Consider the following 26,796-nt stretch of genomic DNA (forward strand, 5'->3'; position numbering starts at 1 on the left):
TCCAAGTAGTATATAATGCTTGTTTAGTAAGTCATCCATATGCATGTTATATAATGATATTTATACTAATGCAAGATATACCTTATTGGATTCAAACCCCTGTATTATTGTGAAAAGCCTAATACACATTGTGTTGACATATACACTATATGCTATCACCACAGAAGAAGCTCTACAACAGTCGTCAGAGAGAACACATTTGAGAGGAGTATTGTTAACAGTATGGGAGACTACAAAATGAACAGGGTTAAACAGAGTCCAGTAATTAGGGGTCAGAACTCTCCACATACTTTACTGGCAAGTTAAACGTCACATCAGGAGTACATTGAGCCATGACAACTGTTACAGTTAAAGCAATAATGTTAACTTATGTTTATATCATTATTGTTTTCTGTCTCATCTCAGGTTAAATTCACTCATAAGAAACCAGCAATTCATTAGCATGGCCAAAGGATTTTCATCAGTTTTTGCCATAAAATGAGAACTGTCATTTCCTATTTCTTATTTCTTATCTATGAATAGCAAAATTACTCACTGTGCTTACTGCAAACTATCACCCAACGATAAACAAAGAAAGAGTAATTTGTTTTTTTTTTTAAACTCTTTGTCCATGTGTGTAATGTGATAAATATGTTACTTAAAATGAAATGATTCTGTAAGGCACAATATATATGTTTTGATCACTAATGCAAGGTACACATTAGTGGAATAGAAACCTCGTTTGAGTAAGTGATATACTCCAGATCAATGAACTACTACTGTATGAGTCTGACAACTCACAGCTGAAGGGAATGTTCAAAAGTGCAATTACGAAGGGGGTTAAATAGGGACTGAGCAGGATGGAGGTGGGTGACAGAGACCTACAAAACACAGTAGAATGTAACCATGCCTCATACAGTTATATTCTCCATATCAGTGCAATATTCAGGATTACAAGTAAATCTATTTGTACGGATCATCAGTGAGACATCTCAGTTAAATGTATACCATTTGCAGAATGATCTGAAACAAAATGCAAAGTATTTCAATATTTCATTTCTTGATACCAGTCCAGAAATGGTTTATATTTAACTGTTGAATGGAGGGCAGCTGCAAACTGAGAAGACAAAAGTAAAACAACAACCCACCCTGAGTGGGTTGGAGCCCTGCACTGACTACACTAGAATGGACTCTTTACATCAAAATGACATTGATCCAGTGAGGCAAATACTGAAAACATAATCACCTTACCTTTATTTCTGTCAGATGTGATTATGGACACGCACACACACACACACACACACACACACACACACACACACACACACACACACACACACACACACACACACACACACACACAGTCATCTCACATGTGCAAATGGTGGCAAAGTCCTAGTGCATGTGTAGGAATTTTCTTCATTTTTGCCATAGGAGGAGAGCTGATATTACCATCTGTTAACCAATGGGTAGCAGTACTGCTCTGTGCAAGCATCATGCAGTGGAAGAGTGCAGAAATGGGCATGACTATTTATAACCCATTCTATGTGTGTGTTGTGTTTATCCCTTTTTGTACCAGATTAAAAACTGGAAATGGGAGGATAGGACAAAGATGAAAATGTGAAGCAAGAAGAGGTTAGAACAGTCAGTGAGTAATTCAGTAACAATCAGGAAGGAGATGGGATAGGACCCTATCTCTCAATTGTTTTATCTTTGTCAGTTAAAATATTTGGGATAATGACATCATAAATTCTGTCTCAAAATAACACAGTATGCAGACTGACCAAGTATATCAAATCATTTTTGTAAAGGACACATATATGTGAAGTTGAGAATTATTTGTAGGATGTAATTGTTTTGTTAGACAGGTGTCCTTTTTTATCTTTCATAGGAGAATGTTGGGAAAATAAGCCAGGGATGTAAGAGTGGTAGTTCAGGTAGCAAGGACAGAAAGACAAAATGTGGGATAACACGTTGTAGGAGACATCAGATAAACAGAGGGCATACAATGGTGAAGGGTAGATTTTATGACATAACTGAGTTGGTTATAGACACAAAAGAGAGACATAACACCAGGTATGGGGATAGAATGGGGTCTATGGAGATGCATACTCATCTAGCTTTAATAGAATGTGAAATCATTTCTCATCCTGGGAGCTGTCAAGAAAGGGTCCTGCCTCAATAGCTGTAGAAAGTGCAGAGCAGGGAACAGTCACAGCTATTTGTAGGAGCATGTTCTCAGTACGGCCAATGCAGGCATCAAATCTCCTGTCCATTATCTCCCCAGAAGCTCTGCCAGCTCCTGAAAGGTGACAAAAATGCTCCCTCAACTGGCACAGCTCACAGTTGGTACCAATGCACCACTGGCCAGGGCACAGCTACCTGATTCAGGTGATGCAGGTAGAATGGGAGGTGTGGAAGCAACTCTGGCATGCTGTGACCCTGATGGGCTGGGCTCCGTAAGGTGTGGCAGTGGTACCACTGCTGTAGCCTGTACTGGGATGACAGGCATTGTTGGAGTGGACAGTCCAGATCTCTGTGTTGTCACATACAAAGGTAACACAAATGGAGAAAATTAAACAAATAACAAAACAACTATGGAGAATATTAAAAATAATTAATAAAAAACTATGGAGAACATTAAAAAAATAATAAAAAAACTATGGAAAAAGAGGTGGAGGAGAGACATACAAAAATAATGAAAATGGAATTCTTCCATATTTTTTTGTAATCAAAAATTATAGTGAATGAAAACAATGATAACATCACAAGAGATACACATTTATTTTATCATCTTATGATGTTTACAATTGTATAACTATAACTATAATACCATATTATTATTGTCCCTGTACTATATGTTCAACCTTTTTGCATTATTTCTGTTTTTATCATGTTTATGTCATGCTAAGTAATTTCTTTGAAATGTTTTGAAATTTGTTTATATTTCTTTCTTTTTTTTTTTTGCAACTTTATGTAATTTTTTTATCTCTTTTCTTACATTGGATATAGATAGGTAGTTTGTTTCAGAGTATGGGAAGTCTCTGGGACAGGAATCTATCCCTCCAGCATGTTCTGTTTATTGTGGTGACAAGGTTTAGGTCCCTAGAGCATGTAGCACAGATGGATTGGGATTTCTTTATGTGGAGCATGTCCAACGGCTCTGGGTTTGACATAGCATTGTATGTTAGGCAGATATCGCCTCTGAGTAGGTGATATGTGACAGAGTAAAGCTGGAGTTTTTTGAGATGGTCTGCACACGCATCTGTTTGAGGCTGGTAATCCTCTTTGGAATTTATTAAACTGTTTTCTTGAACGAAGGCTTTGGCATTATTCAAGCGGATATCACTGCTTTCAAGTTCGTTTTGTAATTTATTAAACTGTTTTCTTGAACGAAGGCTTTGGCATTATTCAAGCGGATATCACTGCTTTCAAGTTCGAGTGTTGGACACATCTCAAGTTAACACAACAATGGACAGCAAGTAAACAGAAATGCACATGACGGGATTCAAACCACTAAACATTCTAGTCACAGGCTACCAAACCAAGTATTAGCCAGGTAGGCCACTTAAGCTCTTAGAAAAAAAAGGAATAAAAAGATGTATATTGTAGTGGATCCCAGATTTGGTCACTGATGTGCATGAATAGGAATTTTCTTTATCTTTCTGATAGGGGTAAACTAATATACGTCTTTACGTATACGTCTTTACGAAGGTGGAGTGGTTTGCTTTACTAGATTGGTTAATTAAACCAACCTGAACTTATTATATATGTGTGGTAAATTTTAATAGTGTATCTGAAGAAGTTTGCACATAGTGCAGATGAAAAGCGCTTCATTAAAATGTATTTATTCATTGGTGAAGCTTGCTTGGTCTATCTCTTGGATTACTGCAGCACCTTGTTTTTTGAATTTGTTGTAATCTGTTAGCTTCTTGAGTTCATATGTTTTGCATGCTTCTTTTGTTAATGTTAGCATTTATGTGACCTGTGTACTTGTACGAGATACAAGGACAGTTTCAATTTCTTTTCCAGTTTACATGAATTATTATAAGCATTCTGTAGGGCTACATCCCCCCATGTGTACTGGTTGTAGAAGCATCCAGCTCAGTGAACTTGTTTGCCCTGAATGTTTATTTATTTATTTTATTTATTTATTTATTTATTTATTTTACATTTGTTGACCGGGAAAGTCCAACTAGGCTCCACAAAGCCTGTTTTCAGCAGAGGCCTGGGGAGAAATGCTCCAGATTAGAATTATTCATATTATTCAGATTAGAATGTAATGTCTCATATGCAAGCACAATGTTGATTACTTCCAATATTTTCATACAAGATAATTAGTAACACAGTTTGTTGTATGTGTACTTATATTGTAACTATGCTTGTAAGGCTTTCTGCCTGAAAACTTGTTGTCATCCACCTGTTAGGCTTTAGTTGGGGGTGCATGGTTTAAAACTAATGGAAATTGATAGGATTTTGGCACTGCTTTTTGTGTATTCACATATGTTACAGGCAGGCCCTTGGAAACCATGTCATATGTGCCTGTTAGTATCATTTTCATGTCATATGTGCCTGTTAGTATAATTTTCATGTCATATGTGCTTGTTAGTATCATTTTCATGTCATATGTGCCTGTTAGTATAATTTTCATGTCATATGTGCTTGTTAGTATCATTGTCATGTCATATGTGCCTGTTAGTATCATTTTCATGTCATATGCGCCTGTTAGTATCATTTTCATGTCATATGTGCTTGTTAGTATCATTTTCATGTCATATGTGCCTGTTAGTATCATTTTCATGTCACATGTGCCTGTTAGTATCATTTTCATGTCACATGTGCCTGTTAGTATCATTTTCATGTCATATGTGCTTGTTAGTATCATTTTCATGTCATATGTGCCTGTTAGTATCATTTTCATGTCATATGTGCCTGTTAGTATCATTTTCATGTCATATGTGCTTGTTAGTATCATTTTCATGTTATATTGTGAACTACCTATTTTGCATCATAGCTGTTAATTTCAATGTTTTGCATATGAGGAGAGATATGCCTGATGTATATGAGGCTAAAGGCACATCCATCCAAAAGCTGAGAATGAGGTGGGACAACAAGCCCTCCATCTCCATAGTAGTTGGCTCATTACATTGCAAACCATCAAATAGCCCCTACATAACCTTGGGTGTCAACAAGTTGTTAACAATATCATTGCTACAGGTGGCCAGAGCTGTAACTATGATACAGTCTGACACAGAGCCAGTGATATGATCCATAATGTTACCAACAGAGTGGAAACCCTTGCATGAGATCAGAGGGTTATAGGTGGCAAGCCATCTACTGCACCACTATTTACAGAGACAGAGGCACTCCAGGCCTCACTCAAAGGTAGTACCACCTCCTCAGAGTTCCAAAATCCAGTGCTAAATGTTGTGGAGGAAATGTATAGGCCACAGAGGATTTTTACACATGATGCATTAGGTATGTTTGTTCAACCTTTACTGAGCACCTCCCTTCCCCTTTGCAGCTGTTAGTCACATTACTGTTCATAATACCCATCTCATCTGTTGTATATAGGTACATCTGGCAATGAGATGCACTGACTACCTGCACAATATATGGGAGTTGATAAATTTAGTTATATGTTAATAATTATAATGATATCCCTTGCATGTGTAATTGTAGTGCTTGAGCATACTTACACTGCATATATATATATATTTATTCACAGGGGAAACATTGACTAGCATGATCGTTGTGGAACTGCCCCCCCCCCCGTCTAATGTTGGAGGATCCGTGGCCTTTGATGATGGTGTCAGGGATAAGCAGACACAGCTCAGGATTGCAGGGCATATGTCAGGCACAGAGAATGTGACCTCAACATCTACTCCTCAGACTATGGGCATAGTCTTTCTGCCTGTGAAGACCCATGACACACTACCATCTGAGAATGCACAGATTGATAGGGACACTATAGATCAGATAAATGTTATGGACTCAGGTAATGGCAAGTCAGAAACTGCCCCTAGCAGTCATGGGTGGGACGTTCCACATGGAGTGGTCACTAGAGGCTCTTACAGGAGGTAAGTTTGCCTTCCTCCTACTGAAGTTAGTGTGTTAGTGACTGTCACCCACAATTTATGCCTGGCCATTGTAGAACAAAGGGGAGTTCCACCAGAGTCTCTGCAGAAGTTGTGAGGGTCTTCCAGGCAGTGCATGCTAACTTACGTGCACTGAATGAATCATGTGTGTGACTTATTGGACAGGATAAATGACACATTGGACAGTGCAATATCATTTCTGGACTGTCTTTTGGGCACAACAGTACATCCTCAAGGCCATCCATCTGTCACATTTTTGTCTGTTAGCTGACCTGGCTATGGAATGGTGAGGTCCTGCAATGCTATCTTTTCTACTGCCAAATCAGTTGTGGATATATCTACACCCAGAAGAGGCTATCCCTGGGGTTGTGATCATGGTCATGCTGACATCACCTCCAGTAGACATCTGTCACATTCAGGTAGCACACTGACATCTGTCCAGGGTCATGGGATAGCCAGTGCAACTCCTGAGACAGCCAATTCTCATGGGTGGGGCATGCAGAGGAATCTGAACCTACTGCCATTGCATGCCTTAGACCTGCCCAGTAAGCTATAGCACAGGGCCGGCCCATGTATGGAGGTTGTATTTCTGGTGATACACATGTGCATTTATACATTTTTGTTAGATCTTGGCACCCATACACTTCCCTGTGAAAAACAAGCACTCCCGTACCCCTCCCCCATCTGTGCAGATAATGATAACTGTACTCTGCCCTTTGCACATTCTGACTTGGGCAACCTATGTCTGATGCATCGAGGGGCCAGTCCATGCACTGGTAAACACAGTCTGGTGTTTTTGCATGCACCATTGTAAGTTGTCTGTATCTGCTAAGGTATTGGATAGTTATGTAAATTAGGATCCTCCCCACCTGTGCAAATGAGAGTAAGTGTGTCCTTCCCTTGGCATATTCTGATTTGGGCTGCCTATGTCTGATGCACAGAGTGGCAAACCTATTCATGGATAGGCACACTTTGGTGTTTTTATGGGCATCATTTTTACTGACTTTATCTTATATTAATGCAGTAAAGCTATGTACAATGCACTGCCTCTTAGCTGCTGCCATGGTGTATTGTGCCTGTGTTTGTCTGGCATGGCCAATCTCTGCTGCTGGCTCCTGTTCTGACTCCTCATCTGTCTCATTCGCCACTGTCTGTGGTACTTGGTCATCACCATGCTGTTCCATGTGCTGCCTCAGTATTATAGTGCACGTAATGGCACAAACAGTTAGGTCTTTTGCATACATGGCAGGATCATACTACAAGGTTCCACAAGATGTATCCAGGCAGTGCAATCATGACTCCAGCAGCCCAAACACACACTCTGTTCTATTTCTGCTTGTTGAATGAGCATGGCTGCCACCTTCCTTTGTTAGGTTATATGGATTTCTTAATGAGATCATGAGCCAGGGTTCTAGGGAATATCCAGAATCTCTCACTAGATGTCACTGTGAGAAGTCGTCATCACATACAGTTTGTAAAGGTCACATATGCACTATATGTGTGAGTTGTGGAAGCTGCCTGGGTCATCAGCACATACTTTGTAGATAATACCATGGGCATTGCAAATCATCTGGTGGTTGGTGGAGTGATAATCTTTGCAGGTTATATACTTCCTTCCCATTTCACCAAATGAGGCCTTTATTTTGATGTTGGTATAGGCTGTAGTTCCCAGTATGTCAGGGAAATGGATTATAACATAGAAGTCTTGAATGGTGTTTTCTCTCTTCTCTCAAGTATGTTGGAACCACATGTTTCCTCCACTTCCTAAAGCATAACACTGAGGATCTGGTGGAGTATTCTAGACAGATGCTTGAGATGCCCCCACTGGTTGCTATAAAGTCCCTGTAGCTAATATAATATATGTAAAGCCAGAGATGCCTTTGCATCTTCAGGGATGGACACTTGGTGATTCCCATGGGGCTTCAGACAAGGGCTGGCACATGTTCACTATTTGTCTTATGGTGTCCCTGTCCATTTAGTCATAGTCTGTTATGTTTGTGTCATGGAGGGCATGAAAACTTATGCCTGCTCAGAAGACCAGCTGGCTCCAGGGGTGACACCTCAAACTGTCAGCAGCATCTGCTGGTATAAGACCCTCTTGAAGATACAAGTTTACAATTGCTGCCTGCAAACCCTAACATATTTTTGAGTTTCTTTGCTTGAATATGAGCATATGGTTATGTTCATTGCTAGTGCATGCATTATGTGGTTGTACATAATTTCTATGTTTTGGAATTGCTCCACCATGCTTTGTTTACTTCATTAGCAAACAGTACAGCTCATTATGTGGTTGTTAGCATATATCTTAGCTGTGCATTGTTTTCCAGCCAACTTTATCACGTAGCTGTGTTTCCTGTATCTCACATTCTCTGTTCTTCCAATCTTCCCATGCAACTTTGATTAGCACGATGTGTCAGTGATAAATCTGGCCCTTAGTTTCTCTGGAAAATGTATTTACAACTTAAAAAGCTCATGACATCACTCAGAGAAGCTTTATCTCTCTCTCTCTCTTTCTATATATATATATATATATATATATATATATATATATATATATATATATATATAAATATATATATATATGGGTCTACCTGACAATGCCAAAATTCCACAATGCCGACAATGAGAACACCGACACCGGAAGATCAACAACGGAGAAGACTGATAGTTGAGAATACCGATGCTGAGAACACCGACATGTTAAGGTAAGTGTGCGATAGGGACAGACATTAGGGTCAGGGTGTGGGTAAGGTAAGTGTGTGATAGTGACGGACATTAGGGTAGGGTGCGGGTCAGGTAAGTGTGCGATAGTGACGGACTTGAGGGTTAGGGGTGGATTAAGTGAGTAAGGGTTAGGGTGCAGGTAAGGTAAGTGTGCGATAGTGACAGTGTTAAGGGTTAGGGGTGGATTAAGTGAGTTAGGGTTAGGGTGCGGGTAAGGTAAGTGTGCAATAGTGACGGACCTTAGGGTTAGGGTTTGGGTTAAGGTTAGTGCATAGATAGTTGTGTATGTAAGGTTTAAAGTAGGTTTGTAAGGCTTTTGGTGTGCTTGTGTTGTGTGTGTGTTTTTCTGGAAAGGTATTTGTTTTGTTGACTGTTGGGATTTTGGTTTATCGGGCATGTGAAGTTTCGTGTTTTTGAACTTTCTTTTTTTTTCATTTTTTTATGTCAGTTATTTCGTTGTTGGTGTTTTGGCATGTCGGTGTTATTAGGTAGACCCATATATATATATATATATATATATATATATATATATATATATATATATATATATATATTTATTTTATTTATTTTACATTTGTTGACCGGGCTAGTCCAACTGGATACATGTCCATTTTCAGTGGAGGCCCGGGGAGAAAAGCTCCAGTTACACAGCATCATAAAAACATACAAAAACATAAAATAACATTTAGATTTAACATTTATAGATTAAACATTTTAAAACAACATTTTGAAACATCTAAAGAAAAAGTTTAGCAATGGCATTAATATAGAATAATACCTCTCCAGTTAACAAAAATTAGAATAAGACTGAGAAAAAAATGGCTAGAAGAGTTAAAGATAAGAAGTAGTACTATATATATAGCAATATATTACTATAGTATATACTATAATATACTATAGTAATATATATCAATAGGTTTACTATCAAATGAGTGAAAACAAAGCTACCTTACCATGAGTCATAAGGTCAAAAGCAAAGGTGCAAAAGGGCAAAATTGTGAGTGGAATGTCACCTCCGAAACATTGACACATAGCTCGAGTTTGCGGTTTTGAATGTCGCTTTTTACAAATGGATCACGCTACACTTGGGAATCAGGAAAATTACCCTTTACCTCAATGTGATCTCAGAGTTAGACTATATAATTAGTAGGGTGTGTGGGTGGCACAACCCCCACATGGGGGGTGCAGGGGAGTTTGCTCCCCTGAAAAACAGTAAAACCATGTATGCTTTATGAATAGGTTTTTTCGCTGATGATGAACTGTACAGTAAATGTTGAATGTCGAGGTTTGACTTCTGAACATTATGACATTTTGAATACTCAGCATGACAGTTCCCGACATTATTTTTTGGACAGTCAATAACACGAACATCAGCCTTTCAGAGTTTTGATAGTAAATATATATATATATATATATATATATATATATATATATATATATATATATATATATATATATATATAATGAGATCAAATGGTATAAAAAAAGTATATTGCCTATGTAACTGCTTTTGCATGGGAAAACAGAGCATTAAGTAAATGATGTGTATATGAACATTTATATGATAGATTATGCAAATATGTTAATAATATATATACATGCATGTTCTACCGTGTGAGGGTTATAAGAAGATTGCTTTTTCAGTATTAGATATTACTCATTTAAAGTGAGGGGTCATGATTTTGATGCCATCTGAAGCAAAGGAGTTATGTTGGAACTGGATGTTCATAATTATCTTGGACTCTTTGCAAATATTTATATAAAAACTCATTTAAAATTGAGACTTCTAATGTAAATTAATTTTGTACAGTGTAGCAGAAGTCACATAATTTTTTACAATATAATGTATGAAGAAAGTTAGATAAACAATTTTGTAATTATATGAATTCTGTTTGTTAAGACCAAATGGCAAACACATAATATGTTCATAGGCTACATGGTTATGCCTTTCTAGTGAGAACACCTCTTTCTTAGTGCAGTACATCTCTAGGCCACTGAAACGATGGGTGGTTTTTATGTACATAACCTATGCAGACTGCCCCACTCAGAGCATAATGGGAGTTAGCAGTTGTCTGAATGGTTCTCCTAGGTAAGGCTAATGTGGGATGCGCTTTGGGGAAAAAATACAACATACAGGGTGGAAGGTTGTGCTAGTGGCCTGTAACAACATGGTGGGTTGTTGTCCATTGGCAACATATTACCCATGTTTTAATCCAACATACGTCACTGCTGGTTACACTTTCACCTGGCATACATTTGTTTGCCTTGCCACAACTATGTTATATGGGGCTGTTACATACAATTCCACAGTGCAGTCTTTGTGGGAGGTCCACTGGGCCAGTAGTCCACTAGCCATGATGCCTGCCACCGAACGGTCCCATGCAATCCCTATATTCACACGATCACAAGCAATTGCAGCAGTATGAACAGTGCTCTCCACATCTCCCTGCATATCACACCATACAGACTTGCACCTACATAGAACTATCTGAGGTGTTCTAGCAGCATATGTACTGCTTCTATAGTACAACATTGCATAACAATCTGAGATATTTTATGCTATGTAAATAATACTAATGTTGTCCTTTTTGTTTTTATCTCAATCTCCCTCTCTTTGTCACCATTCTTATTTTTTATATTTGATTTTATGTTACCATTTTCTGCAGCATCTGACATAGCAAACTAAGCCATTTCATGTATCTCTAAACCTAAGTATTCACAGTAGTACTCCCGCCTGCCAGAGGCCATAGGTCTGAAACAATGTGAAGTGATGGTAGGAGAAGTCTGGCTTGAGGGTGAGGGTGGGGACCTGTGCCACAGCACTGGCAAAGCTGTGTCAGATGCTAACCATTCCCACTGGAGACAACTTCAAACACACCCTCATAAACATTTTCTTTGTAATAAGACCTGCCCCCTGCTCTTTCCTTAAGAGGTGAATTTTCTTTCACTCTCTAGGGCCTTTCCTTTCTTCATCTGGAGATCACTGGACTATGAATTTCAACCACTAACCATCTACAGTGGCACTGCTAGTGGTTTGCAGTTATCACATGACAAGAGTTGGTGAAAGTGGCAGGGTAATTAGTGGGCAGGCAGCTGAAAGCCCACATTGGTCACATGGAAAGGGTCATAGAGTAACTTCAAGAGTCTCACTTCTGCATTGCTCTGCCATTACCACCTGAGGCAGGGCCCAATAGGCAAGACAGACAGGGTGGTGAGTCAGATATCTGTAGGTCTAGCCCATGCAGTATGGAAACTGGAGGGATACAAAGACATGCATCTGGAGCCTTTCTCCCCAGGCCTCTGCTGAAAACTGGCTTTGTTCCAAGTCAGACTTTCCCGGTTAACAAATGTTAAATAAATAAATAAATAAATAAAATAAAAATATACCAATCCTATCACCCATTCTGGTGTCCCCCTTCTTTATTTATCATCTCCATCTCCTGACTGTTGCCCAGTCCTCCTCATTGCTAATGCACTGTATGTGTATAATTTCATCTTCAGAAGCTCCGCTATGTGTTTGCAGTCACTCCACCCTGTTTGTCTTAGTCTGCCTTTTATGACACCATATGATCAAACTTTTAAAAGTTTGAATGTTTCAGTGGAAATTTCCGTACAGTGCAGAATGGGAAGATTTCCCTTTTCTGCACTGTAGTGCGATCAAAGAGTTGGTATATTTAAAGAGTGGGGGGGGGGGTGCAGGGGGGCTTGCCTCCCTGCTTAAACCATTCAGGTAGGTTTTTTTCTTTGGTTTATTTTTTTATTACATTTTCGAACTTTTAAAAGTTCGATCATATGATATCGACCATATGACGTTCAAACTTTTAAATGTTCAATTATGTAGTACAGACGCGATATGAATGTTTGTGGATGCCATTTACATTGTCTTTCAGCCATTCTCATAGCATTACTATTCAGAGCAAGTGCACACCTAGGTGAATATGTATTACATGCTGTACCTTTACATCTTTCCTGGCTGCAATTATGGGAATTACGCTCTCTCTCTCTCTCTCTCTCTCTCTCTCTCACACACACACACACCTCTCTGCTGAGCTTACCACTTCCATGAGTAGATATTTTAATTGGTAGCACATTGGGCCATGAAATTCTAACTATTTAATTATTAATTATCTATGGGCTACATCAAACTACAAGGCATATCTGCAGTAACCTCAGTGCGTGAGGTAGGTTTGTAATCCAGGCTTATCATTTTTAATACAATTCGTGTTCCATTACAGCTTCAGTATCATGTGATGTCAGGTATGTCTCTATAGTTCTTGAATACAAATTTTTCACAATCTGTGTTTTCTTGCAAAAGGGCTCGCCATGACTCGTCTGACTGCTCGTCTTCCTGAAACTTTGATTTTGGCATTTTTGTCTTCAACAGATGTCTGCAGTTTAACCCTCCCCAGGAACTACATAAGATCTGGGTGCATATGCTTAACAAACTGTTTCAGCTTCAAACTGTTAATTTCCTTTGATGCTTTGAATCTTAACTCCAGCGTGCAGATTTGGTAGTCATCATCAGTTTCTTCAGTATAATTTCTGTTTTCTGGCTTCTTTACAGCATTCATTTTATTTAATGCTAATTTTAAGTCCTCAGTAATGAGGTTAAGTGTATAATTTGTTTTCAGTCTTCTTCACATGAATCCCTGCAGCACTGAGTTCTTATGTTCCAAAATTACAAGATGACTATCTCTGTAACAGATCCTTCTCATGAGATTCTTCACCATTTGCATGGTTCTATACACACACCTGCCCGATGAACTAAGGATAGTGTGATTTGAAAATATGTCTGAATTCATATATATGCACATATTTTCCAAATTTATGACTTTAGAATGGCAGATAATTTTTCAGGTATGAAAACGTGGCTTCTTCTCTCTCATGAAGAGACTTTAATGTGGCATCCACTCTTCTTGTAATTGTCAGTTTGATTATGTTAGAGAATGTGCAATAATAAATCCCTAGTTTGCAAACATGTCTTCTTTGAAGTGGTACAAATCTGTGCCCACATGACTTAATGGACAAACTGGAATTGGATTTGCAGTATCTTTCTTTATGATTGCTGTATGCATTGCAGATCTTACAGCACTACTCTAGTTCTATCTGAGTTGAAATTCCAATCCAAAATAGTGTTACAATGGTTCATTACAGTTCATGCTAAAAAGGCCTTTCTTCCAGGATGTACCTATTTGTGATTCAGAGACATGTTAGTCGCGATGAGGTAAGACCCGATTATTGGCTAATTTGCAAATTTCTAAATCACATTTACTACCATGATCATTGTTGATCTGCACATCATGGTTGTAAAGTGTAGCTTGTGTAAGCAGCGGGATTCCATTTCCCAGCCACCCTTCCTGAAACACACACACACACACACACACACACACACACACACACACACACACACACACACACACACACCATATTCCCCTTTCCTTTTCTTACCCTGTCTGCCCTTCCTTGGTTCCCCCCACACTTGTAATAGTTGACGTGCCTTAATGGCACCTAAATATTATGCCCTAGAGGCCTAGTGAATACCCATACCTCTGAACCCTGTACTGCTGTTTGTGCCATTACAGCATTTGTTTTATGTAATCCCTGGTGGTTTAGTGTATCCCTCAACCCTCCCCCCGATCCCCATTGCTGTCTGTGCTGTTATGGCACTTGTTTTAAATAATCCCTGGTGTTAGTGACCTCCCTGAGCCCTGTTGCACTTTTGGTGCCATTATGGCACATGCTTTAAATATTGTCTGGTGTCTAGTGGTTACCCTCACTCTCATGGAAGGCAGTTGAACATAAATTTATGGCTGTGTTCATTACTGCAACATGCTGGGGACAGTTGTGTAGATGTCTTCCTGGTGGTGGTTCCAGGGATAGATCACATGGGTAACTAGCATATACCTCTCCCCAGAATGACTCATTAGCATTCAACGCAGCCATGGGGCCATCCCTACACAATGCTGCAAGTCTTCTTGGTGGAGACCATGGAGCACCATGTTAGGGCAGTTGCTGAATCAGGAAAAGGTACAGAAACACCTACACAGAGAGGTACATGTTGTGGCCTATATCTCTTTATTTTTTTAAGCTTTATTACTCATAGATGTAATGTAAGTATTCTGTCAAGCATTTATTTTGTTATTTGATTGGGAACCATTCTTTTGTCAGTTTTAATAAGTCTTGAACACTTTTATTTTGTCCTTGAAAAAAAAATACATCAGCTTTCTATTTTGCTGATGATTTCTGTTCAGGCTAACCTTTCACTGCAACTTCTTTCACTAGTAGCATTTATAAGACTTTATCAGTACACTTCTGAAATTATTTTTATTTTTTATGCTTTTGTTGGTAACTGCAGAATTATTCAAATAATTTTTAGCTTTTCTTATAGCTGTTCTTCATCCTTCTTTGTAAATACATTCAGCTCATATCTTCTATGAGTGGTTCTTGCCTGGTCTATCAATTCTAGAACATTCTTCAGTAGATTACTGTACAATCATGATCATGAATGTGCCTTGTACAAAGACTTTCAAAATATGCTTTATAAGGGCTCGGGGTCTGTTTCCACCTGAAGTTCTTTACTATGCACCACTCGTGGAACTTTTCATTTCCATACACCACTCCCATTAGGTACTTACTCTTTTGCACATCTAGAAATGCTCTTCACCCATATTCTCATATAAGTTCACAGTTTTTATATCAATTTGACTGGCATCTAATAGTGACATAGGTTAGCTGGCTTATTCATATCATGCTGCATTGATACTGGGATGCCGGTGAGTATATTCCTGAGCATTTTGAGCATTTCACAGTTCCTTTCCATTCATAGCTTCATTCTCAAGCTACATGTTGCTTTAACAGCTTTATTAGAGGCATAGTTAACTCAGACTTGATGGTGCAAACTTTGTAGGATACTGCATTATTTTTGTCATGCCTTCTTGTCTTCTAAATTTGACATTTGCACAACTGTTTTTTTTTTCTGGATTTGGTTTGAATCCCTTTGCTGCAAGAATATGACTCATGTATTTATGACTCATTGCTCTACTTTTGCATTTGTTTTTATTTTATTTGAAATATGCTGCCCTAATTTGTTCATCAGCTGTATTGGTCTTTTGTTATGCTCTTCTTCTGTCTGATAGCAAAGTAATTGTTATTTATTTCATTGCTTTGCTATTAAATTGTAAATTATAGGTTGTGGTCACAACAGATTCTAAACCTTCAGTTAGCTGTGCTACAACTCTTAGGAATACCTTTGGCATTGTTGAAACAGTGAATGGAAGTATAAGGATTGTGTTCTTTCACAGTGGATTATTAAATGTACAAACATGGAATTTGCTTTACTAAGCCTTTTTGTAAAGAACCCTGACTTGCATCTAGTACTGAAAATAATTAGAATCTGGAATTCTTGAAATCACTTTTTTCAAGTGTAAGTAATAGTTAATGCTGTCTCACAGACGTGTTGATTGATACAAATGTGAGTCTTATATTTTATATCTTTACAACATTGACCACAATTTTCAACCATCCTGTTGGCTCTAATTTCTTATTAATGATGCCTGACCTCTGCATTTTCTTCACATTCCATGCAAATGAGCCATATTTCCATTACGATTTATACTTCTCTAGTTCCAAACTCTACTCTCTTTAGCAAGTGGAAATAATAAATAAAAATAAATAAATGAATAAATAAATAAATAAATAAAAATAAATAAATAACATGACCCTAAGCCTGCTATATTTATACTACTAAAACTAAAAAAAAACTAAAAGAATAAAGGGAACACACAGGCCCTTATACACCCATAACACCATAGTTTATCTAATATATTATCCTAAATTTATACTGACTCTTGCTTAAAAACTCAAGAAATATAAAAGGAAAACTAAGTAAAACATGGACCTCATTACTAATCTTCTTTGTTGTAAAACACTTCTCACATGCTTCAGATATAAAATACAGAATATTAACACGCAAAATAACACTGCCCATCTGATTCAACCTCTATAAATAAAATTTGCTTTTATTAGAATGAAAAGAAATTCAATAAAAGAATAAAGAATGAAAATAAATGAAAGGTCCTAAATTAACCATTCATAAAACAGCATTATCAGTAAAAATGACTTTATTCTAACTATATAAACTAACAAAGGACACAAAACTATAAAGTCAACTAATTAATAAATAATATTATAAGCCTCACTAACTTACTGAGACAGTTGAAAAATACATCAGAAACTGCAGTACAAAGCCACTTTCAAGACCCTTTGTACATATACATCAACTGAAAATATTGCAAGTATTAAATCTGAATAAACATGGTGCAGACTTGAAAAATGAACTGTTGCTTGTTGAATTATAATAGCAATTGTGTTTGAATAATACAGTAAGTATGAGAGTGAAAGAGCCATTCTTAAATAAAATGCAATAAAGAAGTTCATGTTGTTTACCACCCATGACAAGTTAATGTGTCCCAGCTAAATAATTGACAGTCCTTTATGGTTGGTGGCATGAAATCAGCTGTCATTAATTAGAATTGTTTTGAATAAAGCTTGCCGATGGAATACTGTCTTTCTGTCAAAAAGATAGCCTTTTTTCATGTAAGTGCTATATTTACATATGTGACACATCTTTTGTGTATTTTGCTTATCTACTACATCATTATTGTTTTAATGAATATGTTTCTCTGTATTTGTTCTTGCAAACAGATTAATTATGAAATGTCCTTTAGTTCAGCAGTCTTAGCACACACATGTATCCATGCAAATGCACACACACATACATACACACACACACACACACACACACACACACACACACACACACACACACACACACACTCACACACACACGGATATACAAGGGAAGTAGACTCATGGGATCATGCCGGTATGAGCAGACACAAATACATGCACTTTCACATGTAGTTGCAACAAATCAAGGCATGTTGCATGCACACACATACACACACACCTAAACATATTTACTGCCATTTTTTTTTTTTTTGGAATTGTCCATATTCACATTGCCACACACAGAACTTGTGTCTGTTCTCTCAAAAGAACTTATGAACAACCTATTGCAAATCAAACACATTGCTTTTTTCCTTTATTCAAGTTTATGTATCTCTCTCTCTCTCTCTACATATATATATATATATATATATATATATATATATATATAAAACAACTCAGCTGGGGAAGCTCTGTTTATGAACTCAGTTGGTAAAGTCTGGAACTCTCTTCCTACAGAACTAACCTTATACCCTCCCCAACCCAATTAAAAAAAAACTTAATCAATACTTCACTATGTGATGGCTCTGTCCTAGCTCTACCCCTGACTAATCCCCACACTCTTCTACTGTGCACCCAATCATACCTCTCAAGTGTAACTCATTACGAGGAATGTACCTCATTTGGGGTCTTAAAAAGTTCATGTTCCTCGAAGTTCCTCAAAGTTCCACATTGAAAGAGTCTGTCACACATTCAGTGTTAGGAATTTTTTTAAGTGAAATCCATGGTAAATAGAAATTAATCATATTAATTCATTAAAAGATATTTTTTATAAGTAAAACCAGCCTATTTTAACTGACCCATGACCTTCCTAGTTTAAGTTGTTAGTAAGCCATTAGTATGTGTTCCACATTTTGCCCATTTGTTCCACATTTTGAGGGCTAGTGTTCCTCATTTTCGAGATGGAAGGTTGAGAGCTATGCACCCAATTAGAGTCTCCTAGCAGGGTCATTGATTCCTAACCTAATTACTCTGTACAAACTTGTTGTTTAAGTGAAATCTAGAATGTATTTCAAGTAACCTATGAAGAGACACATAAATATATATGAACCTTTTAAATGTTGGGCTGGGAACTTGGAAAGTGACCTACAAATACATTGTATAACCTCTATCTTGAATTATACTAATAGTGGAATGGTTTCAATGTGTAAATATGTAACAATTTCTCTGCATTGTATTTCTCTATTTTATTTCACATATTTCACATTGTATGCAGGATGGAGTGGGTGGAGAAGAGTGTCAGGAGTGATTTGTGACAGACGAGTACCAGTAAGAGTGAAAGGGAAGGTCTACAAGAGGATAGTGAGACCAGCTATGTTATATGGGTTGGAGACAGTGGCATTGACAAAAACGCCTCCGCTAAAAATGGACATGTATCCAGTCGGACCGTCCTGGTCAACAAATGTAAAATAAAATAAAAAATAATAATATATATATGTATGTGTGTGTGTGTGTGTGTGTGTGTGTGTGTGTGTGTGTGTGTGTGTGTGTGTGTGTTTGGGGTATATGCTTCTCTGCCTTCACTTCCATATATCAATTTTGGAAAATCTTTTATATCTGATTATAGCAAATAATAACATGCTGCCTGTAGCACACACACGCACACACACACACACACACACACACACACATGCACGCGCGCGCGTGCGTACACACACACACACACACACACACACACACACACACATGCACACACCCATACACAGAGAAATATGTATGCATGAGTGCACACACACCATTTTCTTATTGACTTTCATTGCCTTTGCCATCTGCTACATTTAGTATAAATGGCATACCTTGCTGCCTCCAGCCGTGCAGAGAAACTCTTGTGAAAGCTTTCACTCATTAGTTCATCCAAAAGGTAGTCTCAAACAAACTGCTCTAACTCTTCTTTTTGTTATGTGTCTTAACAAGGATAACCTTGGCAGTTGCAGCTGTAGCAGGGAGGGGGTATAGTTGTCTGCATTCACACTCTAACAGATACTTATCAAAAATATTTTTTTATATCAACATAACCACTATGGCTATTTTAAGCACGTTGTTTTTACTCACTGATTATCTTCTAGAAATGTCTACTTGGATGTAGTTATTCTTGTTACCCACTGAACTTGTAAGGAGAAAACTGCTTAACTTTAGTCCCTCATAAATCAGTTCAAATATCATATTTATTTCTTTTTAACTTTTACATTTTCTTTTCTACAGAATTATTCTACTGTTTTCACAAATACAGTCTTACAGATGGGCATCTCATATGTCTCAACTTACGGATACTTAAGATTTGAACAATGGCTTATGAAAAGCCAAAAAAAATAATCTGGGCACTAATTAACATAACATCTAAATACCAGATTTTTATTTATCCTTTGCTGACCAGGTTAGTCTCACTAGGCTAGTAGCACCTTTACAGGGGAGACATGAGTTGGCATTTCTACTACTAGGAGAAACTGAAATTTAGCCAAGGCACCAGGGATCTTCCCCTATTCTTTGTAGTCAGGGAGGAGTTTGTGTGTTGCACATCCTGACTTCTTGTTTCCTGTCCAGTCATGGAGGTAACTAGGAGGAACAGGAGAAAACATGGCTGATTCAGCTTTTGCTGAAACTGGAGTGAAAGTTGCTGAAAATGTAGTTCAAATGGTAGAATCGCTACCAGAAGTGTTTTCTGATTATGTGGATGCAGATAAAGCAGTGACATTGGAGGAAAAAGAGATTGTAGCTGAAACAGAGATTGATTTAGAGGGGAAACTTTCAGAGGAGATTGTTTGAAGGAGAGATAGTTACCTCTGAAAAATGAATAATTACAACTCGCAAATTAGAGGGGGGAATGGAGCAGCAGTTTCATGGAGCAACATCATGGAGAAAATAAAAGAAGAAGAAAGAAAATAAGAGACTGTGCCAGAGAAAGTTCCAGAGACAAAAACTTATGCACAAACTGTAGGAGAAGGAACAAAAAAGAAAGAAGAAATAAAAGAAACAAAAATAGAAGTATACAGTAAGTGTGAACAGTAAAAAAGAAGAAAGTTTGGAAAGGTATGAGATTTGGGACTCTGTCATAGCACCTCTGGGTGTCAAAGTAAAAGAGGTAAGAGCATTGATTTTAATTAATAAAGAGATTTTTTTTGATGTGACATTTGAGACTGGGCAGGCCATGGAAAAAATGTTGGGTGCATATGAGCAAAATAAAAGTATTTATCCATGGCCAGAATATGTGGTGTAAGTGTTTTACAGACAAACAAAAAAAAGAATAATGATCCAGTTTAGAACTGAAGTTCAAGCAAGAGAACTGAAAGAGCATTTGTTAACTATATGTAAAGAAGTAATGGGCACTACAAAATATATATGATGAAAGAGAACTATGGACTGGAGGATGGGAATGTAGAGTAATACTGAAAATGGAAAATGATAATGTTATACATGTATTTAGTATTATTAATGTTCATGGTAATAGGGGGTTGTGAAATATAGGGGTCAACCAAAGACTTGTTATTTTTGTAAAAAAATGCTCATTTAATCAATGAATGTGATAAATAAAAGATGTTATTTATATGGTAAAACACGGCATAATGCAAGAAAATGTGATTTAAAGTGCAAATAAATGTGGCAATACTCGTCATTCATAACTAGAATGTGAAATGAATGTGCAAGAAAATGAAAATGAAATTATACAGGGGAAAGAGATAGAAGAATGTGTTATACAAGGAAATGTACAAAAAGATGTGACTGATAAAGAGGTTGTACATGAAGTTAAAGAAAGTAACCAGGAAAAAGAAACAGAGAAGGCAAATGAGGAAGAAGCTGACTGGTGTACAGTAAGAAATAAAAATAATTTGATAGGAAAAAAGAGTTAAAGAAATGAAAACAAATCAAGAAATATATATATTGCTTGGAGAAAATAAGAAAGGGAAGGGATAAAAACTTTATTATACTAAATGTTCTTAAAAGCTGAAAATATTAGCTTTAAATGTGAACAGTATGAAAAATCGTAAGAGGAGAATATGTATATTACAATGATGTGCTGCAGTAGATGCCCATATTATTATCTTAGAAGATATCAGATTATTAATGGAGGAAAAAAGAACACAAACTGAAAAACTTTGGAATGGTGTGGTATTTTGGAACATGGGGAAAGAAATGTACTCAGGCATATATATATATTATGTCAAGAAAGCTTTAAAATATTTGATGTGACCATAGTGGAATTAGGACTAATTACAGAAATAGACTTGAGAGGGAAAAAATATGGGTATAGAATTGTAGCTTTATATGCATATTTAATTAAAAAGATAGAGAAATGATGTTTAAAAATATTTTTGAATATGTTTGTGTAAATATGGACATTATAGTGGTGGGTGATTTTTTTAATTGCAATTTAAGAAAAAAATAAGCAATCGTGATGTTAAAATTGTTAAATAAATTATGAGAAGTGGAAGGTTAAGTGTATGGGAGAATAACCACTGGACCTACAAAAGGAACGAAATTAGGGCAGAAACTGATTATTTTTTAATATCCAATAGTTTAAAAGTTAAAGAAAAATGAATTAAATATGCTGGATTTTTGGATCATCTGGCTATATGAGTTAAATTACAGGAAAATGAAGAATATATAAGAAGAGGAAAAGGAATAAAGAGCTTTAATGAAAAGGAATTAGATTTAGAAGAAAAAAAAACAGAACCAGAATGGAATTATGAAAAAAACATATGGATATGAGAGAGTTTTATGATAACTGGACTGTTTGGTGGCTTAATTTTAAAGGGAAATATAAAAAGTGTTTTAGAATGTATAAGGAAGAAAAGAAAAAGAGATATATAAGGTATTAAGTCAAGAAACATTCAGAGATTTTTAGAGAAGAAACATTCCTTTTATGGTAAAGAAAGAGAAATGTATAAAATAAATCAAACTAAAATTAACAACTTGTTATATAAACAAAAATATTATTTACAAGGAAAGTAAGAAGAGGTAGCACCATAGTTGAGTAAAATAATAGAAGCAGGAAAAATAAGAGAATTAAAGAATAAGGAAGATAAGCAAATAAGACAGCAAGAAGGCATATACAAAAATAATTAAAGACTATGTATTGGAATTATTTGTTAAAAGAAAAGAAAACAGAACAAATTTATAAAGTCGAAAAATTAAATAATGAAGATAAGTATTTAGAACAAAAAAAATAACTATGAAAGAATTGAATGAAATTCTAAAAGATATTAACATGAATTCTGTAACAGGACTAGTCTTTGAATGAACAGAGATGAAAGCGCTTGATTTATTGCTGATTTATTGCTGCTATTCAACTTATTTTATTAACTTATTTTATTATTTTTTTACAAATAAAGTGCTCTTTGAGTTAAAAGATTTGGTTACTGTCCTGTATTTGCTGCTACAGTGGACTTTGTCTTCAAATATGAAAAGGAATTAATGATGATTATGTTTTATTTTATATAGGGCTCTAGACTAAATCCAGTCAAGATAGGGATTTTATATATGAAAAAAGAACAAGGAGGCTTGGGTTTAATAAACCCAATAGTACATGCAACATCTTTAGTTTTATATAAGGTACTAAAAGGAATTATGAAGGAAAATAAAAACATGATAGAAATGATACTATATTATAAATATAAAGAACTGTGAGAAGGAATGGAAGTTAAAAAGAAGCAAAAGCATTATGAATGAAGAAATGAAATAGTACCAAAACAAAATTGTGTTATGGAAAATAAAAAAAAGAATATATATATATATATATATATATATATATATATATATGTATATATATATATATATATAAAACCAAATAGAAAGAAATGGTACTTAAATGTTATGAAAGCAAAACAGTGTAAGAAACTTCTCTGTGTGGAAGATTTTCAGTCCATATATTTCTAGTTAATCACTGTATATTAATCAGATCAGACAATAGTAGTAGAAGTAGCAAATGTAAACTCATCAAGTCAAAAAGTAATAATAGAAAATATATAATTCTACAGCATTACTAAGTATTTGAAAGTAATCCAAGCAAGGCAGGCAGTCTGTTTCCAGTCGAAAATCCTTTATTAAGTACACAGACAAGCGGTCCAAGTAAAACAAAAATAGAGTAATAATTTCCTCACAAGCTTTCTAAATATATATATACTTTTTATCAGGCATGGGAGTGGTCTATTGTGCTGTAAAACAAAGTGTTATTGGTACACATGTTAAATTCACATCCCTTCCCCCATCAGTGTGACATTCAAGCTGGTCCTGCCCTATCTAGTAGCTGTCATAATAATAATATATAGCCCTAATTTACTTTAATGGTACATCTTATTTAACCAAATTATTAAGTAGATTATTAAGTTTGTGATTTTATACAAGGCAATATACTACATGGCTGGAAATATATCAGCCTTAGTTCATTTTGCGATAAAAAATTATATATAACTATATACATATACATTTTGCATGTAAAAATCACTTTCTATTTTCATAACCTATTGTTAACAAAGATCGATTTCATCCTTCTAGACTTCTTCAGGTCTGTGTACAAGAACCCTAAAAACCTATATAATTGTATAATTAGTTAGTATTGTTATTACCATCATTTTGAATAAAGTGGAAAAAAGATAACCAGAAAAAAATAAATAAATAAATATACATATATATATATATATATGTATGATGATGGAAACAAAATATATACTTAAATTTCAAATGATTTAAAATGGTATTTAAAACCAATTTGTAGAAAAAAATAAAATAAAACACAATTAGTCATGTAAACAATGTGGCTATTTTGTAAGTTCCAGTGCACTTTTAATTGAACAGTAGTAGTTTAGTCCAGGCTTTCTAAAAGAGTTCAGCTTTAATTGCCACAAGAGTTCATGTTTTCCCAGAATATTCGGGATGTCTTCTTCAAAATCACCCATGTCTATGCGATCCAGGATCTGGAACTTAAAACCTGTGTGTCTTTTATGAAGAGAAAGGTGTTTGGCTAGTGCATTATTTTTACATCCAGAGCGGATTTCTGACAGATGACATGAAATCCATCGCTTGAGTTTATTTACAGTCTTGCCCACATAGAATGCATCGCATTCATTGCACTGTGCCCTGTAAATTACCTTTTTAGTGTTACAGTCACCCCTTACACTGGTTTTAATGATCTTCTTTAAATAAGGGCAATAAAAATTATCACCTTGCTGTATAAATATACAAAATGTACAATTAGTTTCACATCTTTTAGTGTTTTTCTCACATGGTCTAGGTTTAAATTCAACAAAACTTCTAATATTCCTGGCCTTCCTATAAACAAATGATGGGGCTTCACCTAAGATGTTAATCAGAAAAGGGTTTCCTGTGACAATGTCCCAGTTTTCTTCAATAATATTTTTGATACTGTGATAATCCAAAGTGTATGTCAGGATGAAGCTATTTTCGCATTTGTTATTCTCTGTGGGATTACTTAACATTTTTCTACTGGGGAGGTTGAGTGAAGGTGCTTCAGTCCTTTTCAGTTCTATAATGGGTTCCAGGATGTTTTTTAACATCTGACTTTCATAGCCTCTCACTAGAAAATCATTCTCTAAGTTGTTCAGGTTTCTCAAAAATGGTTCCATCTCTGTGGTAATTCAAGCTAATTTATAGCCTTGGGATTTCATTACATTATACTTGGTTTTTGTAGGATGTAGACTTTTACTGTGGAGTAATAAGTTAACCCTCACTGGTTTTCTGAATAGATCAGTGGTGATTCTGTTATTGTTGGTGTCCTAATGTCACACTGATGGGGAAGGGATTTGAATTTAACATGTGTACCAATAACACTTTGTTTTACAGCACAATAAACCACTCCCATGCCTGATAAAAAGTATATATATATTTAGAAAGCTTGTGAGGAAATTATAACTCTATTTTTGTTTTACTTGGATCGCTTGTCTGTGTACTTAATAAAGGATTTACGACTGGAAACAGACTGCCTGCCTTGCTTGGATTACTTTCGAATACTTAGTAATGCTGTAGAATTATATATTTTCTATTATTACTTTTTGACATGACGAGTTTACGTTCGCTACTTCTACTACTATTGTCTGATCTGATTAATATACAGTGATTAACTAGAAATATATGGAATGAAAATCTTCCACACAGAGAAGTTTCTTACATTGTTTTGTTTTTAGACCCACTGCACTTTAATGGGTTGTTTTGAGACTTCAGGGATACCACGGAGATTACTTGTTTTTTAAATGTTATGAAAGCATTTTATTGCATTCATCCATGGGAAGATTTATAAATAGATAAGAAAAAAGCCATAATGACGAGATATTATAACTATAAAAAGAGTAAAGAATATAATGATTTTTATGGAGATTGTCTATTAGAAAATTGCTGTTTAAGGCAAATAGGCCACACAATAAGATAAAATATGTAATAAATGTGGAGAGTTTGAGACTACTGAGTATGTGTTTTTGAAACATGAAAGAGTTTAATGATTTGTGGAAAGAAATATGTATACATTATAGGGTAAAACTTGTTTGTTAAAATTTGAGCAAATAAATATGGACATAATAGAATCTGATTATCGCAGTGCATGAAAACAGGAAGAAGTGAAGAAAATGGACAGAGTAATAGTTTATGTTTCATGGACTATATGGAACAAGAGACTAAATGAAATCAAATACAATGGAAAATGGACTTTGATAAAGATTTTGAAAAAAATGTTTTGGTTGTGGATAAAAGAGTGGAGGCACTTAAAGTGAAGTTTATAATGTACGGGGATTTGTAAATAGATGTAAATAACATAAATATGTAAATATGTAAATAATATGTACTGCATATATAAATAAAAACCCTACTAATCATTTTTTTGTGAGTGAAACCCATTTTGCAGGAGCACTTCTTGTTTCCTTTCCAAGCATCTATGTAGATTCCATGCTGGTTTGTCCTGCGTATACCAAAACTTTTAGAATACAGCCACACAAAGGAGTCTGCATGGACAGAACCACGTCAATTGTTGCATTTACAAGGTAAGTCTTGTAATTATAGGAATGAGTGGCATAACCTTGTATCACAATAATAGAGCAAGAAATCCTTGTTTGTGCCATAACAGTAACTCACATTTGCTCCCCCCAAAAGAACAGTCTATATTTCTTGGTGCCATAACAATGACTCACCTATGATCCTCCCAAAAGAATGGGGAAATGACACAAATGAAATGCTATAAGTTCTATCAAAGCAACTGTCCCTGCAACAT

This window comes from Protopterus annectens, chromosome 1.part1, assembly GCF_019279795.1.
Source record: "Protopterus annectens isolate FY-2018-M chromosome 1.part1, PAN1.0, whole genome shotgun sequence".
NCBI classification, from domain to species: domain Eukaryota; kingdom Metazoa; phylum Chordata; order Ceratodontiformes; family Protopteridae; genus Protopterus; species Protopterus annectens.